Here is a 19,117-nt window from a genome sequence, read left to right on the forward strand (position 1 = left end):
ATCTAGATTTTCTGAAAATTTGTTGTATCTGTTTCAAACCCCGTATCCATATCTGTTTCAGTGCAACTTAGTATTAAAGTCTATTTAGATGTTAAGAATCTCCAAGGTTAAGAATTTTGTTGCATGTTAAATTCCTTTTCACTCTAGAAAACGTTTGCATTTCAAGAGATTTGATCCTTTCGGGGGCTTGATAGATCGAGAGTTCAGATGAATTATTAATTATAATTATAAATATAATTCTTAATTTTTTTTTTTTTTGTTTTAATTTTGTTTTTAGTTTTATGTAAGTTGATGAAATTTGTTATTCATAATTATAATTAATAATTAATTTATTTTATTTTTTTATTTTAATCAACTTAATTTCGAATCTACTATAAGCATAGGGATAAAATCTCTTGAGATGTAAATTTCTTTTAAAGTGAAAAGGGATCTCTTGGGATGCAAACTTTTTTTTAGAGTGAAATGAGACCCTTTTTAGAGTGAAAAGAGATTTGAAATAATAATAATAATAATAAGGTTTTCTGTTTTTTGTTTTTTGTTTTTTTGACCGAGTCAAAATAAAGTTATAATTTAATTAATTTTTATGATTTTTATTAATATCAACAATGTGTGATGTATTAAGAAATATTTTGATGTTTATCATGGACTGATGCCCATATTAATTTGATTAATGAAAAAAAGTCATGAAAATGTGTGATATAAAAATGAGTTATGGTTTTTTTTGTATATGTGGTATTATTAAGTCATAGTATTGGCCCATAAAATTGTAATAAAATTTATTTACACAAAAAAACATGGAGTAACTATGTTGCCAAGAAATGTGGGTTTAGGGACGGGTATGTCACTTTTTGAAATCAGGTGCGTGGGTTTGTCGGGGGTATATATATTTGTATATTTTCCAACTTTAAACAATAAAAATAAAATATTTATGATTTGAACTTTAAAGATTTAAACATGCACATCATTGAATATTCAACATTCACATCGAAATTTCAAAATTTGTAGTTTGATATAAAGTGCAAATTGAAATTTACATATTAATAAGAATCATGATATATGTTCAATGCCATACTACATTCAAAATTTGCCTAAGAAACATGAACTAGGAAATTTCAAAATAGTGAACAATGGCTTCAAGCCATGCCATCAGCATTACTTAGATGTTTAGTCAGCATGCTCTCTAGCTACATAGCCACAATAGTAATGAACTTAACATAGCTACAATAGTGATGACATTCGGCCTACACAATGAATCTACAATGGCCATTTCTAGGTCGAAATTACAAAAAGAGAAGTAAAAAGACCGAGGTTGAAAATAATTACAACAAAATTAGTTAAAAAAAATTGACCCTAATGTTCTCGATTTTGGGGTTCCATGCACTTGTCGGGGTTCGACGCACCCAATTAGACAAAAGAACCCAAATTTTGGTTGCGAAGAACCCGGTGCTTACTTGGAGAACCCGGTTCTTTTGGGTGCGTTTTAGAAGAACCCGTACCTGAACCCGGTACTTGGGGACGAGAACTCGAGACGGGTTTGAGAACCCTACCCCAGGGTTTGCGAACCCTTGAAACATAGTGGAATAAAATATATTTAAATGTATATATATTTAATTTATAAATTATTTATAAAGTGGAGTTAAATCATCTCAATCTATTATAATTATTACCCATCCATCTCCATGTGATTTAATTATACAATGGAATTTCTGGCAAGATTTTGATAAAATCATGCAGAAATTTTGGAAAATTCTGAGTTATAGCTGTCAAGTTTCAAGATTTTGGGTGCCCCAGGGGTTTTTGATAGTGCTGAATCCATTTCTACTGTCAAAAACAAGATCCAAGCACTCCTATCAAATTTGTTGAGAAAAAAATGGCTGAATTTCAGCAATTTTTCGCTATCGAGACAAATTTGCCACCTCAATGGACAACGCCTATAAATTTAAACAACAAATATATAGATTTTATCTTTTCATCTTATTGGTTCCATTTCTTTGGTCGTCCTGTTTCGTTTATATGCAGTTCAAGCTCAATGATACTGCTTAGTGCTCTTTGTTTTTAAGCATGGTATCAGCTTGTGAGACACAAATTTCTAAATTGCTCGGTTTATTAAGTGGCAGTGGTCTCTGACCCTCTTTGTTTTAGGAACTCTTTGGATCTGTGTTATGAACTCCTACAGTCTCTTTGGCAATTTCTTGTACAAAGACAACTCATCTCTGTAATGGGTTTTTCTCAGATCTATACCTTGTGTTTATTTGTTTTGTAGCCCTATAAACCGTGTAGACGTGTATCGTGCGTTTGCTGTGTATATTCGTAGCCCTGGGCAAATTTCAATGGTTTTGTAGAAATGCACAGTAAAATGGTTGGCGCAGTGGTTGACGTTTTGCTTTTCGAGCCTGAAGAAGATGATCTGATGGATGATGATACAGTGATGGATGATGGCAATGTGGACGTCGTTCACACTCCTGCACCCAAATTGAAATGTACCATAATGAGGGGCGCTTCCCAACTTGGTGATGGCGGCACTAAGAAGACCAAAGGAAGGTGCTTCAGAGAAGACACCAATGTTGAACACATAGCTGCATTGCAGCGCGAAGTTTGAATCTCGACTTGGATGGCGGCTCTGGCCCTCATAGGTTCATGTGGTCTTGATTTAAAGGTGATTTTCTTCATTGTAAAGATGCAGATGTATGTAACTCTATAATGGATTTATAACTCAAATTTGCTTAACCTCGCATGGTCGCTTGCAGTTCTTATGTTGATCTTTGTTGGTGTTGTTAGCTGGGCTGGGGTTGCTGGGCCCTTTTTAGAGTTTTGGTCATGCATTTGGTTTGGAGTTTTCAGCTTCCATGTAGGCCTATTATTTTTCTTTTATGGTTTCAGAGCTATTCTTTTGTTTGAATTTCTTGTTTTGGTTTCCAACCAGTGTCTATCTGGGAGTTGTTAGTGTTGCTTTCCTTGTGCCTCTGCAACCATTCCTCTTTTGCTTTAGAACTTAACCATGTATTTTGAGATTTTTTTGAGGTTGCTTAGCATCACTCTTCAGAGTTTCAGGAAGTAACTTTAGAACTTAACCATGTTTTTTGAAGTTGCTTAGCATCACTCTTCAAAGTTTCTGTCATACTTCCTAATTGGTGCTTTCAACCTCCACAGACTCATGCGCTTCTCTTTCCATGCATCTTTGTGGTATCTTCTTTAGTTTTAGCTCCAAGGCCGTTCAGCAGCAGCCTCATTATGGTCCCTTGCCAGTGTTCATCCTTTGCACTTTTTTTTAAAATGTGTACCTTTCATAGACTTGCAGTTGGGATGCATTTTTGAGAATTCTTTTGATACTTACACTTGTCCTGGGGTGGGGTGTTCGTGTACATACACCATTTGGGTTAAGTTCAATGATCTAATCACTATGTCTATTTAACTTAACATTGATTGGTAGGTGAACTATCCGATACTACCCAATCAGCCATCTTTAATGCTTGGCTCCTTTTAATTTATTATAAAATATGGGTGTTCTCCTTGTAATTTTACAACAGAAAAAGAACATATACAAAACAGATACATAGTTTTAATCTTTTTCAAGAATTCTATTTCTTTTGTTCCTGTTCTATTTTGACTGTATGGAGTTCAAGCTCAACATGATCCTAGTTAGTGCTCTTTGTTTTTAAACACTTGTTTGATTTGCTTTGTTTGATCCTGCATATATTTGATTGATCAAAAGTTAACATGCACAGATCCAAGTTGAAGATGGAGCAATTCTATTTTAATAGATCCAATGTCGAAATGTTGTTATTTCATTTCATTTTAATAAATTTAAGATTTAGCCATATGTATGCTGATCTGGTTATTATTTGCAGTTTACTTTGTTTGAACCTGCTCATGCTTAATAGACTAAAAGATAACATGGATGCAAACTCGTTTGTGTACATACATCATGTGGTTAATGATATTGAAGTCAATGATCTAAATCATTACGCATATTTGACTAAACATTACTTGGTAGGTAATTTTACCCAATCAGTCGTTGTTCTATGTTGGGCTCCTCCTAGCTTAATATGGATATAGGTGTTTTACTTGTTCTACAACAGATATAAATTTAGTCTTTTGTCAGATCTATTTCTTTTGTTACAGTTCCGTTCTGTTTGTGGGGAGTTCAAGCACAAGCATGATCCTGGTTAGGGCTAATTATTTTTGAACATTTGTTTGATTTGATTTGTTTGATCCTGCATATATTTGATCGATCCAAAGTTAACATGAACAGATCCTAGGTGAATATGGAGCTATGCTATTTTAATAAACCTTATGTTAAAATGTTGTTATTCTATTTTAATAAATTTCAGATTAAGCCACTTTTATGCTAAACTGGTTGTTGTTTACATTTACTTCGTTTGATCATGCTCATGATTAAGAGATTAAAAGGTAACATAGATGCAAACTAGTTGTTTACATTAACATTGTTTGATCTTGCTAATGCTTAATAAATTTAAAATTAACATGGATAGATGCAAAGTTAACCTATAAATATGCTAAATCGGTAGGTATTATTAGATTTCTGCTAAACTAGCTGTTCATTACATGGAATAGTTGTGTGCATTATTTCCACCCATGAAGATGTTCTTCCTTTTGATAGCTTAATTTTATTTTTATAAAGTGATAAAGATGTTTATACTATCTCAGGAATTAGAGTCTTGCATTTACAAGCTGACTGGTTTCAACAGAAAACATTCTAGGGAATTTTTTTCCTTGCATGTCATCTACCAAAGCCATCCTATATAATTGGATTTGAAATACTTAAAATGTTTTTGTATATGCTTGTGATTTGGTTGCTCACCCTTATTTTTTGAAGTGCTTGGGGCGCAATTTCATTGGTAAATTGGTTTGGATTAGTGGAAAGCCCATTTGGTTAAATTATTGAAAATACTTACCACCCATCTGCAACACACACTTGATACTTAGCTACCACCACCCATCTGCAACACACACTTGATACTAAGCAACCACATTTTGATGAAGTGAAGAAAAGCTACCAGAGTTATATTGAGGAGAAAGGATGTATAATATTTTTGGCTAACATGGTTTAGGTGAATTGGTAAAGGTGTCTCCCTTTTAGATGAGTTCATGGTCAAATCCCATGGACTTCTTTTCAAAGAAAGAAAACAATGCACCATAGGGATTTTTGTTATTTCGGCAGAATACTTTAATAGAAAATCATTAAACTGAGAGGTGTGCTATTAGACTGAGTGGCACCCAACAAGATTACGTCCTAACTCATATAGAGTCCAAACAAGCATAATGATATTTACCAGATTCCCATGAAAATCGAATAAATTTCCAATATATTGACTTGTCTCATTCTTGGAATTCCTTCTGTTCAAACTTTTCAACATATTAACTTGAATGAGTGTTCAAGTTGCAAATGCCGCCAGGCTCCCACGGAAATTTAATTTGACTTGGACATCAAATGTTGCTCTTTTTTGCCTCGTAAACTGACAAGCCTAACGGACTTGATACTTCATTATCACTTCATTTTGAAATTTTATTCTACTCAACTGGATAGTTGCAAAGGTAATGACACATTATTCATTCAATAATGGATGCAATATTTATTCAAATTTGGAGCAGTCTAAACGGTCTATGATTTCTCCATTTTTTGGTACTTCTCCTCCTATTGCCGTCATTTCAGCTTTCCTTGGCCATTGTTACTCAAACGACATTAACCACATGCCTATGTTCGCATGCAGAAAGTTCCACTTCTGTCTTCTCTATAACCAGCTAGCTTCCATAGATGCGGATCCACGAATTTAGTGGCGGGATTTTGAATTTTAAATTTCCCGCTTATAGCAGAGCACAATCACCGGACTGCCATTGAGGTAACACCTAATTCAGTTTTAGATCATATTTAATTTGATAGATTCATAACAGCAAAATGCAGAGCAATATCAGTGAGCTTGTAAGTGGCCTTTCGTGGCAGGCTGGAACGACTTATGATGTGGAATAAGAGAAGGGCGTAGTCTAATAAGTTGACATTTTTGGCTTTTTCACTGGAATTTGGCTATATGATTTTTGGTGAGATTGCAAGGTTCCATTATTCAAATTGTATTTTTGAATGCAGAAATTGGGTCAGCATCCTGGAAGACCTATGGGTCACTTGAATTATGTAAAAACAACTTAAAACTACCATTTTCCCAATTTCTGACTGAATTTTATGTAAAATTGACCTGAAAATCTGCATAAAAAAAGGGCCAAAAAGTCACCTCATTAGACTAATGCTGAAAGAAGTTGGAGAATTTGCCTCTCTTGAACCAAAGAGCAAAACCTCAGGGTGAAAGAAGTGGGAGAATTTGCATCCCTTGAACCAAGAGCAAAACCTCAGGGTATGTTTGTGGATGGAATTTGCACTTGTGATAAGCAAGTAACTAAGATGTTTCATAGTGGCATTCGAGAGGATTGCCCAGAAGTATGCGATCAAGTATATGGGTTTGGAGCAGATTGAAGACTATGAATAGTATTAGCGATGTCTCAAGTTGTGCGTAGCTTTGCTGCATTCAAACATCTGTATTTCCTCGATAAGAAACAAGTCAGTTGTTTGTGGGTAGCCCTGCTTGTAGTGGAGGTGATGAGGCTTGTTACATGTTCAACAATTTTGAGAAGTGGATTCCTATGAACAGGCCAAGTGATTCTGAGGCCTTTGCTTAGTTTGCAATAATTGTAATTGTAGAGATGTGAACAGTTTTGGCTCCTGGGTTTACTCAGTTTCAAGTTATTTAGTGTGCACAGGGGCATCGTAAGTTTCACTGTAGAGCAGCGGGAAAGTTGGCACAATTGGTGGTGCTGAATGAACTGGATATCGGGGTGCTACGGCAAAGATTAATAGAGTCATTTTGGTGGTTAGAAGTTAAGTGAACTCTTTTGCCATCAATCATTATGTAACCAGAAAAATGTAAGTTGGTGGCAACATACGTATTAAGAACAGGCTGATAAGGATAATAAGTCCTGCATAGCAGTGGCAATAAACTTATGTAGTTTGTTAGTGTCTGTTAACAAGATAATTAGAGTAATTGTGATGGTATGTGTGTCGTCTCCTTTGCCTTAATCTAAGTCATATCCAAACAGCGCCATTGAAAGGAGATGAGTTAAAATGTAATACACTAAATAAACATTACGTGTGAAATGATTAATCTAAACATGCTGAAGGAACATGCGGAGTTGTATATATTTGTCTGCCTATGTGTCTTTGTTAGAGGGATGCATAAACAACGGGGATACCCCTTAGAGGGAAAATTGCTCCATACCCACATGAACCAGATTAATGAACGTGTATGCCAAGTGCAAAACCCTGGATGAAGCTTCAAGTTGTTTGAGGAAATCCATTGCTCGTGGATCCTGATGATTGTGGCTTATGCCAAGAATATGAATGCTGAAGAGGCTTTGGTTTTGTGTTGTTTCCCCAGATGCCAAGATCAATAGTTTAGCCAATGAGGTCACTTTCGTGGGTGTAGTTTAACCTTGTGCCAAAAATGGGGTTTTGAAAGAGGGCATTAAAATTTATGAAGAGATCATCATAGTTTGAGTATGGGTTCACTATGATTATTGAGACTGACAGAAGGGATCGATGTGGCAGAATTCAAATGAACTAATTAGAGGGTTTGAGATGTCAAATAAATACATAAGGTTCATAAGAGAATGTCTTATATGTAACAAGAGATTTGAAACAAGAAAGGAGTACTGTTGAAAGCATTTTGCAAAAGTAGTTTGGTGAGATGTACAGATTTATACACACTTGCCATGATTTTCTCATACTTTTTGTCTTGCATTCTATCTAATTACTCAATCCACTAACAATTCACTATTCCTTGTACATTCTAGCCTTTCAGATGTTCCAACGTACAAAAGTACATGTTTCGATGATATTAATGACATACCAATGCATGTGTAATCCTAAATAACATAATCAAACCACACTTACCAACGGAGATATGATCCATAGTCTTGCCGGGAATCTCTGTCAATGTAGTGGGATTGAGCTTGTGACCAACTAGTAGGTCTGTGCAGTGGAACATCAATTAAAATAATAGATTGGAGACTTCCCTAATTTTGATGTTGCCCATAATCATGCCCTTGTGTGGATGGATGAGAACACCATTTCCAATCTTAGGAAGAAAATTAACCCTTGGTACCTGTGCCTCTAAGAGTAATGTGGTGAAGGATTGAAACATTGTTACCGATGCTTGCCATCTCGCCAATAATGATTCTGATGTTGTAGTAAATAGGACCCCTTTCCATATTTTGGCTGTGGGATGGATGTCCATGCCAAACACCTCAGAGATCCTGCGCTGGATCGCTACACCTCAGAGATCCTACTCTGGATCGCTAGGGCAAGCAATATTCAACACTAAAATCACAACTTGTTCTACACTTGTTGCACCTGGCAGGTGAGGAAACCCTTGAAATCGAGCATACAGTGGCAATAGTAGATGCAGGTGTGGTACTTTTCTCTCACCTCCCTCAAGTTGGCTCGAGTTGCATCAAGGATTTCAGAGTCCTCCATGAAGACATCCACAACCAGATTTTGTAGAGGAGCTTGTTGATTTGCTGGAAAGGATGGGGTTCGACAGCTTGTTGCCTAGGTGAAATGTTAGTAGTTATTGCATATTTCATTGTCCAGTGAACTCAAAGTGTCTTGTACAGATAGCTTGCATCTTAGGCTAGAGAATAATGATCACTCACAGAGAGGCTTCAGATGGTTGTCATAACACATTTATATGACTGCCCATGCTCTGACAATCACATCAAATCAAAGACATGAGTTCCATAAGGGAAGATAGTAGGCTCCCTAGCTTGCAAAGCTTGATGTCCATAACATCTAAGCAATTATGCTTTATGATGCTTGGTTGTTCAAAAGCATCCTTCTCATCATTTTATTTTACAAGCTTTGTGATATTTTCCTTTCAGATTAATTGCTTCCCTATGTGTCATATAAGAACATAAGACATTCAAAATCTACTCTTGATTTCAGAAGAGTGACAACCACACATCTAACCCTATCTTTGAAGTTTCTTTTATATCATTGAGATTGCATTTTATCTACCCAAACTTCAAGCTAGGCAGTAAACTTGATGCAAGAAATGATACTCCTCATCCAATGTTTCTCATGTCTTAAGGTAAAATAATTGTGAAAGGCATTCTAATTTTTAGCATGACCTCTTGAAACATGGAAGAAAAAACAAAATTAACCACTCTTTATCTATCTTTTGACTTTTCATTTGCGTTGGATTATGCATATTTTCTTCCTCTCCTCTCTATTTTCAACATGTTATCTTGTCTGAAACTAAACACTTCAATTTCTCTGTACATTATGCATTTCTAACTGTATAAGTATCTTTCATTTTTGGTAGCCTTTTTGTTTGGTTGAAAAGGAATCCTCTTCGTATGCCTTGCTATTAAAATTTCAACTTTCTGATATATGCTCCTTAGGAATATCTGTAAGGAATCCTCTTCCTATGCCTTGCTATTAAAATTTCAACTTTCTGATATATGCTTCTTAGGAAGATCTGTCAGTTCTTCAATTTCTCTTTTCATTTTGCATTTCTAACTGTAGAAATATCTTTCATTTTTTGTAGCCTTTTTGTTTGGTCGAAAAGGAATCCTCTTCCTATGCCTTGCTATTAAAATTTCAACTTTCTGATATATGCTTCTTAGGAAGATCTGTCAGCTCTTCAATTTCTCTTTTCATTTTGCATTTGTAACTGTAGAAATACATTTCATTTTTGGTAGCCTTTTTGTTTGGTTGAAAAGGAATCCTCTTCCTATGCCTTACTATTAAAATTTCAACTTTCTGATATATGCTTCGTAGGAAGATCTGTCAGCTCTTTTATCTCTTTTGACCAACTGCCCCTAGATCAGATGCAGGACGCATCTACCATATCATTGGCAGCTACTTGAGAAATTTAATATATCAAACATCAAAATTCTGTCCAAATTAAAAATGACTGATTGCTCAATTATTTCACTGTCAACCATTAGCCATTCACCAATCCATGTATGCCTTTAAATTATGCTGTAGATGAAATAAACAAATATATTTGAAACAATGCAGCCAAAATTCTTTCATACATGTATTTAATCAATGTAATCAATAAGCTCCTTGACAATTGAGGTGGAAGGATCGTATGCAGTAGATTAGAGTATGCCCTGTTAGAATAGTTTGGAATCTGTTATGCCTCTTTTCGTCAGTGGGCACTTCTCGCTGTATAGTGGTTTTTAATTTATTTTTATCTTATTAGTGGATGACGCTATGCAAGCAATGGTGACAACATTTATGTTGTGGGTGGCATCTGATTTATTCTATAACTTCAATCCCCAGATGCATGCTTATCTGGCTTCCAAATTGTGGTTGCTAGGCATAAGCTGCCACCAATTTATTATAATGGTCTTGTTGATGACATTTGCAGAGATTTTCCAGTTATAACAATTTCTTTCAAGTTTCTAATAAACACCTATTCTGCAGGGATAATTGGTTTCCACTTTTACAACCAGGTATGCCCCACTTCTGTAGAAATAATTGATGAGAAGAGTCTAAAAGGTGAGTATTTTACTTCTCTTTATTGGAATTCTGCAAAAAGCCACTTGTGTGTTGGGGTTTTTGTTAATTTTAGGTATGATCTATGTTTAGAGCAATTTATTTCAATTTTCACAGTTAGCTCCATATCTTTTCCAGATTAGCAATCACATCAGCATTAAAGTAAACTATAGATAGAACATAAACATAAATCGTAAAAGACAAACCAAGACAAGAAGACACAAGATGTGGCGCTAGCCAGGGACAAACCTCAATGTGGGAAACCCTTGATCAATTCTTCTTATATGTTCTTCAATAGTTCAGCAGACAGAGAGAGATAGCACGTTTACAACAGAAGTCAACACTTTGACTTATCTAGATAAGAGCATAGATCATCTCTAAGAAGATGATACATGAGATAGTTGAAGACATGTTGCTTCAACTAATTCTCCAAGGTGACTCCTTCATCTATCGTTGCGCTGCATTTTGTCATCACGTTGCACCTGCACCATGCTGCGCCCATCATCGCTATGTTGCATCTCACCACGCTTCATTAATCATGACTGTACCCATCAATGTACTGCATTATGTGCCATTGCTGCACCATGTTGCCATCCTGACCTATGTGTTGGCTGCACCTTGCCTGCTTGTTGTCCCTAGCATGCTTGTTGTCCTTAGCATGCTTGTTGTTGCATGCTAGTTGTCATTTGCATGCTAGCTGTAACATTGCATGCTTGGTGTATTTGCTGCAAGTACCATACAGTGGTCCCAATGTTAGTTAGCTATCCCTTGCATGCTGCTCTCCTTCGGAGACAAATGCTCTGGCTGTTTCGGCAGTTCTAGCAGTTCCGGCAGTCCCGACACTTCGGGCAGTTCCAGCGTTTCTGGTAGTTCTGGCAGTTTCGGCTTTTCAGTGAATTTTGGCTTTTCCGGCTTTTCTGGTAGTTTTGGCTTTCTGCGCTTTGGATTAGGGCAACGTTATTCCTTAGGATCTCTCCTCCTACTAAAACCCAAAGACAAGTAGAGAGAGGAAGAGATCCCAAGTGTGTTGAAATGACTTGAAGGCCACCTCTATTTATACTAAAATGTTGAGCACATGTGGGGTTTATTTGGTTGCTGACCGACCTTGACAAATTGTCTTATAACGCAAATAAATTCATAACTCCATGAATACTTATCGAAATCGGATGATCTTTAGATCAATCCTACACCTCTCGATGAGAGGGATCCAAGAAAAATATCAGCTGCCATAAATAAGATGACCCACATGGAGTTTGCCCCTAGTTGCCAATTTTAACACTCCCTTTCAACTAGGGAGAACTCCATCTGTTGATCCATATGTCCCATTATACTATCTCTGCCATTAGTGCCTTGCATTGCTCTGCTCTATTCTGATCTGCTGAGCTCTGCTTTGATCTGTTGAGCTTCGCTGAACCAAGAAGAAGAAGAATTGATCGAGAATGTCTCATACCATTCTCTACTGACCGGAAGTCATTTTCATTTGAAGAGAGTGTGTCACATCACTCTTGTTGACCCGAAGTCAGTTTTATTGATCCCAGATCGATATCACAAGAGTGTCTCAAACCACTCATACTGATCCCAGATCAATGTCACAAGAGAGTCTCAAATCACTCATACTGATCCCAAATCAATGTCACAAGAGAGTGTTTCAAACCACTCATACTAATTCCAGATCAGTTTCATTGATCCTAGATCAATGTCACAAGAGAGTGTTTCAAACCACTCATATTGATCCCAGATCAATGGAGGTCATCCTAGCATAGGGACTACGGTAGATACAACGATGCATCCATCGATAGTACTACTATGGTCCCTTTCCTCATTTCCCTGCTCATTGATCAGATGAGAGGTACTTCCCATGAGTCCCAGACTGCATGGGTAGGATGTCTCGACATGAGAACTAATCATCCTGACCACAGGAGAACAAATCATCCTGTTAGTGGATGCCATGAAGAACTAATCATCCTGGCCCATAGGAGAACTAATCATCCTGTTCCACAGTCGCCATAGAGAACAAATCATCTTGGCCTATAGGAGAACTAATCATCTTGTTCCACAGTTGCCACGGGAGAACTAATCATCCCGGCCCATAGGAGAACTAATTATCCTGTTCCACAGTTGCCACGGGAGAACTAATCATCTCGACCCACAGAAGATCTAATCACCCTGTTCATAGTGCACCACCAAGGGAGGGTGAGTCGCCCTGTGGTCATATGTTGCTCCAGTAAGTACCCCAAGCCCCCTAGAGCTCCCAGAGCTCAATGCATGCAACATGCAGGACCCTAATAAGAAAGTCTCTCAATGACTCCAAGTCGTTTGGGAGAGTCACAGATTTGACCTTTCCCCGGGGCTTTGACACAATGTCTGCGACCTGTACATCAGATACTGCCTTGTCTGCGATATGGTAAGTCGATGAGCAAGGAGGCTCCATCGCACAGAGAATCACAGTGGTATTCATCATGTGTACAAACAACTCACTTAAGAGCTTCTACAACTATGCAGCTTCACAAGAGTTCATACTCGTAGCTATGTATTCGGTCTCGGCGGTGCTTATAGAAATTGACTTCTGCTTCTTGCTTATCCATGATATCGAAGCAGAATCCAAAGAGAACCAGCACTGAGAAGTGCTCTAGTGATCCTCCACACTGCCTGCCCAGTCAGGATTCGAATAATCATGCAGTTTCATATTTCCGGCAGTGTATCTCAATCCATGAGACACTGTGCCCCGAAGTTATCTCAAAAGATTCTTGGCACGAATCCAGTGAGGCTCAACTAAATATGAGCTCACCATGTTAACTGCAAAACATATGTTTGGACGGAAGTTCACCAAGAACATCAACGTGAATGAGTTTATGAGAGTCAAAGGCATTTCCCAAATCTGGTCCGACATCACTACCATATAACTTCTAAAAGTTAAGATCCTCAAGGTAGTTACAGGCTTGTAGTTTATCATTCGACATCCGGAATCCAACTCCCTCTTACTTCTGCAAATGAGAGGGTCTGCACTTGTCAGAAATAGGTTGTCCTCATAAGGTGCCGGTATGAGAGGTCTATCATCCACAACCTTCGGGTAATGGTTTGGATCGGTTTCACTCCTAGTGAATCTCAGCTTCATCAAACATTTATCAATCCTCTCATACTATGCTCGGTGTGTTTTGCTTCAAGCCATAGAGGGCTTTTTTCCACCTGTATACATGAGATTCCTGATCACTGCATGAGGGGAATGGTCTCCTTGTAAGATTTTCCTTCAGTACATCTCAGACATGTACCTTCATGCTCTACTTGAATTCAGACATCCCTATCACCATTTGACTCACATCAGGTAGGGCCCCATAGGTAGACCTCCGGTGTTATAGATGCGATATGTCAATTGACATGATCCCCAATGGACCATCTGGCAACTTGATACAAATTGCCAACCCTGAACCCATGAGAAAAAACATCTTTGAAAATGATATATTTTTAACACGTACCTGTCTGTCGATGAATGCCACCCTGAAACCTTTGACTTCCATTTCCGAGATGGACACCAGGTTCTTCTTGCAATCAGGTAGATAAAAGAGATTCTGTAAATGAATCGAGTTATCCTTATTCAATTTAGAGTTAACATTCCCTACACCCTTTTCGGGATAGGTGGCATCGTCTCCAAGTATAATCCCACGATTGTTTCCATCTCTACCAAATTAGAGAGTGCACCCATCTATTCGATGAAGTGCCTTGAAGCACTACAATCTACAAGCCAGATTTCTAAAGAATCTGAAGGAGAGGGCCAATACAAGATAACGCTTCTTTATCTTATCAGAAACAACATTTGATTTTTCATATTTGGGGTTCCTTGCTTTCTATGAAGAATTGGCCATTTCCTTGATGACCTGCATTACGTGTCATTCCTTTGACCATTGAAGATCTCCCTGGAATGATTGTTATCATCATCAAGTGATGTGTCCCTGCCATTCGGACACTCCTTCGCATAATGGCCGAACTAGTTATTTGCCTTTCCTTCCACTCTGAGATCCGGTCTTCCAATGAAGTGATCTTTAGGTAGGCCATATTCCGCTGCGCCATTCTGATAATATTCTCTACTTCGACTTCACCCTTGGTGAATTTGAAGAGGGATGAGGAATCCACTGATCCTTTTGTCCTTTCCGAACTGTCTTTGATGATTGCTCTTTCACTTTTGCTTGGGCATTGCCTTCACCTCAACTCTGATACCATGTTAATTTTAGGTATGTTCTATGCCTAGAGCAATTTATTTCAATTTTCACAGTTAGGTCCATATCTTTTCCAGATTAACAATCACATCAACATTAAAGTAAATTGCAGATAGAACATAAACATAAATCGTAGAAGACAAGCCAAGACGAGGACACAAGATGTGGCGCTAGCCAGGGACAAACCCTAATGTGGGGAAACCCTTGATTAATTCTTTTTATATGTTCTTATATAGTTCAGCATAGAGAGAGAGAGAGATAGTACGTTTACAACAGAAGTCAACACTTTGACTTATCTAAATAAGAGCGTAGATCATCTCTAAGAAGATGATACATGAGATCAGTTGAAGACACGCTGTTTCAACTAATTCTCCAAGTTGACTCCTTCACCTATCGTTGAGCTGCATTTCGTCATCATGCTGCACTTTCACCATCCTGCATCCATCATCACTATGTTGCATCTCATCACGCTTCATTAATCATGACTGTACCCATCACTGCACTGCCTTATGTGCCATTGTTGCACCATGTTGCCATCCTGACCTATGTTTTGACTATACCTTGCTTGCTTGTTGTCCCTAGCATGCTTGTTGTTGCATGCTGGTTGTCCCTAGTATGCTTGTTGTTGCATGCTAGTTGTCCCTTGCATGCTAGCTGTAACATTCCTTGCTTGGTGTATTTGCTGCTAAGTACCATACAACTGTCCCAATGTTAGTTCGCTGTCCCTTGCATGTTTCTCTCCTTCGGAGACAGATGCTCCGGGTGTTTCGGCAATTTTAGCAACGCCGGCTTTTCCCGGCAGTTTTGGCAGTGTCGGTTGTTCCCGGCAGTCCCGACAGTTTCGGTTTTTTGGCAGTTCCGACTTTTCTGGCTTTTTCGGCAGTTCCAGTTTTCTGCCCTCTGGATCAGGGCAACATTATTCCTTAGGATCTCTCTTCCTACTAAAACCCAAAGACAAGTAGAGAAAGGAAGAGATCCCAAGTGTGTTGAAATGACTTGAAGGCCACCTCTATTTATACTAAAATGTTGAGCACGTGGGGTTTATTTGGTTGTTGGCCGACTTTGACGAATTGCCTTATAACGCAAATAAATTCATAACTCCATGAACACTTATTGGAATCGATGATCTTTAGATCAATCCTACACCTCCCGATGAGAGGGATCCAAGAAAAATATCAGCTGCCATAAATAAGATGACCCACATGGAGTTTGGCCCTAGTTGCCAATTTTAACAGTTTTCTTTTATTACAACAATTTAAACTTTTTGTATTATTCTGCTATCCAGTTTAGCCAAAACTCTTTTTAATACAAAAATCTAACTGTTATTGTTAAAAAAAACATATAACCAAAACTTGAATGTAACTTATGGCCACATAAAGGAAACCTTGGCATAAAAATCAAAGTGACTTTTCCTGTGTAGGAATCAATCTGTAACAGCTATGACTAAATTAGCCATTCAAGTTTTGAAAATACTAGTATTATGACTATATCAACTATTCAAGTTTGTGTGTTTTTTTTTGTTTGTCTTTATTTTTATTTTTTTATTTAATGTTTTTCCCGGTCGCAAGAAATAATATGATTAAAATACTACGAAGTTGTTTATTGATGGAGTAAATTGACCTAGAGACTGGAATCCGGTGTTTTTTTCCTCAAAAAATTTGATGGTAGAAGTGCTTGAATCTTGTTTTTGATGGTGGAAATGATTTAGCACCATCAAAAACCCAAGGCATCCAAAATCTTGAAGCTTGACAGTTGTGCCTGGGATTTCCAAAAAAATTTGCCAAATTTTACCAAAATCTTGTAGGAAAATCCATTATTTTTTGGGTCATTTTACTCTATTTTTAAACTACGTGAAATACTACAGCATCGTTAACATTGAACAAGTTTTACAAATATAAACTAAATATTTTAAAAATATAAACCGTTTGCAATATGCATGCACTCATGGTTATAATGTGACCCAATGCTTGTACCCTGAGGGTTGGATCACTTTTTGAATTGGACTGCTATAATAGCAGAAAATGGGGATGCCCTCCTATAAAACCCATGAGTAAAATCGCAAAAATATTATGAAAGTAACATACAGGTGGTTGTTATTTTGCAGAATTCCAATAAAGAAGTAAAATGCCTCACTTTTTTGGACTCTTGTCATCAATTTTTTCTGCAGATGAGGTGTTTATTCGAAAAGAATGGTTGTAAAAGTGAAAACTAATTATTACTGCAGAATAGGTGTGAAATGTGAAAGGTGTTTATTTGAAAAGAATGGTTGTAAAAGTGAAAACCAGTTATCACTGAAGAATAAGTGTGCAACGTGAAAGAATTGGCGGTAAAAGTGTAATACCTCTACAATTTTGTTGACATGTACCCAAATAGGTGACAATTTATTCTTACCATTACAATTTTGCAGTATTCCACGGGGATGTGTCCCCCAGGGTTAGGTGCACGCACCCCTCGCACCCGGAATGAGGAGTCTCTTGGGGGTGCGTTTCACCACGTACCTTTTAGGGAGTCTTGGGGAGACGCAAGGGGGTGTGTTTCTCCAGTGGGAGTCTAGACTCCCCAAAAAGGGTGTGTTTGGGTGTCCCCCTTCAAAAAGGGTGCTTCTGGGCGCCCCCTTCAGATTAAATTTGTTTAATAAGACCAAAAAAAATAAAAAAAATCAAAACAATTAAAAATATTTAAAATTAAAACTTAATAGAACCAAAAATATTAAATAACTAAAAGTCTAAAACCTAGGTTGAATAAAATCAAAATGAAAGTTAAAACTTAAAACTCATGAGTCATTTTCATTTCAACGTTGAATACGCTGCGCTGAGCCAAGCCACCGCCCAACCAAACTCTTGCTGCCGCAAAGACCGGTCTGTTGAGATTTGAGAGTGGATGCCATTTGCTCTAGCGTCACCTTGCAGTTGCTTCAGCTAACAACCTGCATGCTGTTCGTTTGCCCACGACTTCCAGCTGTCGCCCAGCCATCCTCCTTTGTCGTCGACTTCCAGTTGCCGCCTAGCCATCCGCAATTGTCATCGACTTCCAGTTGCCGCCTAGCCATCCGCAATTGTCGTCGACCCCTCTGTGCTGTGACGTTGTGCGGCTGTGGCCCGTCAACCTGCTCACCTGTGCCATCGACCCCTCTGTGTCGTGACGTTGTGTGGCTGTGGCCCATCGACCTACTCACCTGTGCCATCGACCTCCAGGTAAACACTGAAGTTTGAATAACTGTAGTTTTTAATTTTTTTTTTTGCTGACAGTGAACAAAACAACGTGTTGTAAGTTTTATTTTTTATTTTTTAATTCTATTTTGTAATGTTTCAGTTTAATCATATTGTTTTAAATTTTTTTAAATTTTAATAAATTTTTAATTTAAATTTTAATGAAAACAATCGCTATAATTCAATTTTTTATGTTTCAGTTTTTAAATTTTAATAATTTAAATTTAATTCTAGTAGATTTGCATTGTAAATTTTAATTTACATGATGAGATTTTTTTTTTTTAAATTCTTCCTGCAAGACCAAAAAAAATAAAAATTTGCTAATAAATTAAAACAACAACTTGTAAGTGTAAAATCGTTGATTACAACAGCATGAACAACCACAGTGACACTGATAGTGATAGTGATTATGATCTTCAAACAGAAATCTCTCTTGAATTTGAAATCCCATCAATAATGAATGAAACCCATGGTAGCAGTGTAGTTAGTGTTTCTTCCAGTGCAATTGCAACCTCGTCAAAGTCATTGGTAGAATATGCAAAAGGGACATTTAATCCAAGCAAACCTCTTTTATTATATGTTATCAAAATGACTGACTCTTCAACTCAATCAAAATTAGGAAAACAAAGATGTGAGACATGCCATTGGAAATGCAATGTTTGTGGTCATTCTTGGGTTGAGAGTTATAGTCGGATCAAGATGTATTTTTTGGGTGTAAGGGGCAAACGGGTTCATATATGTACAAAATTAATTTTATTGCAAAAATAAGATTCCTTGAGGATGAAAATGACAATAGATGCAAAGGGAAACTTGTAAAGTAAAAATGTCATGGCCCAAACTCACCAAAATATTGATGAAGCCACAAGCTCCAAAAGAAAATTAAAACAAATGAAAGATATGCCTCCACCATCTCTAGTTGGGACTGAGGGTTCTTGTTCTTGTGTAGTGGGACCAACTCTTACAGGGATGTATGGTAAGTTGAACTGTAATGATACAAATGATACCATTGGAAAATTTCTTTTTGCCAATGGCATTCTTTTCCATGGTAGTCGTTCTCCTTACTATAAGGAGATGGTCAAGGCAATTGCAGCAATAAGACCCTCATATGTGCTCCCAGGTGAACATAA

At 37.4% G+C, this 19,117-nt stretch overlaps 1 long non-coding RNA gene across 2 annotated transcripts in view; it reads left to right on the forward strand.

The window, feature by feature from the left end:
- LOC149145674 (uncharacterized) overlaps positions 1 to 2,751 on the forward strand; it is a 40,913-nt gene extending 38,162 nt beyond the window's left edge. The window contains exon 2 of one of the 2 annotated variants that reach the window (XR_016264749.1): positions 2,343 to 2,751. This is a non-coding gene — a long non-coding RNA (uncharacterized LOC149145674). The remainder of the gene's footprint in view (positions 1 to 2,342) is intronic. The other variant, XR_016264750.1, reaches the window with a different exon arrangement.
- Positions 2,752 to 19,117: the final 16,366 nt, after the last annotated feature.

This window comes from Pinus tabuliformis, chromosome X (assembly GCF_031772625.1).
Source record: "Pinus tabuliformis cultivar Carrire ecotype Pingquan chromosome X, CPIR1, whole genome shotgun sequence".
NCBI classification, from domain to species: Eukaryota; Viridiplantae; Streptophyta; class Pinopsida; order Pinales; family Pinaceae; genus Pinus; species Pinus tabuliformis.